The following is a 1216-nucleotide window of genomic DNA, read 5'->3' on the forward strand; positions in this document are numbered from 1 at the left end:
GTTAGAGTAATAAAAACAGAAGAGAAAGGGAAAAAAATACTTATCTTTCTTTTCCTTAAATAATAAGTTCTATTTTTTAGGAGGTTACATAATCAGACCACACCAGATATATAAATAAAAGATAGGATTTTCCTGGCTAAATAACACTGACATTTCAAGAAATGATTAAATTATCATTTGTATTTCATGATATGAAACATTGCTTTTGTTCTTTGTGGACTGCTCAGTGTCACTCTCCTTTTGTCAAAAAGTAAATTAAATAGCTCAAAGAGGCTTTGTGCTGAGTGTTTGCTCCCTTATTATGCTCTAGAAGGTTAGGAATACAGATATCTCCTTTCTTTGCAGAAGGTTGTGTAATAACTTTGACAAGACTACAGGCAGAGTTGTTAGCAAAAGCTAAATGCAAATAATATGGCTAAAGTCCTGGCTAGAGAAGAACTAGTACAAGTATGATCCATTATGATGATATATTTAAGGCTTAAGTTAAATCATCTCAGTTAAAAGAAGTATATGATAAAATTCCAAATTTAAAACTCTCTTACACTTTTCTTCACCATTACAAATCTTTGAAAAACTTAAAAAAAAAATTACAAGCCTTCGAAAACCCTATATCAAAAATAAACAACAATTTTCATTTCTTAAACTATGCTTAATGATTTTTTTAATTGTTTAAGAGCAAACATTTCTTTTAATTTAATAAGATAACTTACTCTTTCAGCACTATAATAAAAATAATTCTGGTAAGCTATTTAAAACACATATAATTGCTTTCTTTCTTCCATAACTAGAAGTAAGCTCAACTCAGATTTAAGAATAAAGCTTAACAGTGTAAGATTGAAAGCTTTGGAGCATCTCATAGGTAAGATTTTGAACACATGAATCTCCTTTCCCTCTTAATTTTAACCATTTTCTCTTTCTTCACTCTTAAGAAATAAACTGTAACTAGGAATAACCATACAATATCATTAACTAATTAAAACATAAAATTGCAAACATTAACCACCACAAAACTTCTTTCTTATTATCAATCCAACCATGGTGCTCTTTAGAGGCAAGGATGGTGAAACTTCATCTCACTTATTTAGGGCATGCTTTCAGGAAGTCCCTGTTCTTAGAAATAGACATCATGCTGGGAAAGGTCTGAGAAAGAGAAATAAATGGATTGATGCAGTTACTGTAACTATGGACTTGAACATGGCACAGAGTATGCAACAAC

Source organism: Elephantulus edwardii, unplaced genomic scaffold, assembly GCF_000299155.1.
Source record: "Elephantulus edwardii isolate Elephantulus edwardi_28Jun2011 unplaced genomic scaffold, EleEdw1.0 scaffold00023, whole genome shotgun sequence".
NCBI lineage: Eukaryota > Metazoa > Chordata > Mammalia > Macroscelidea > Macroscelididae > Elephantulus > Elephantulus edwardii.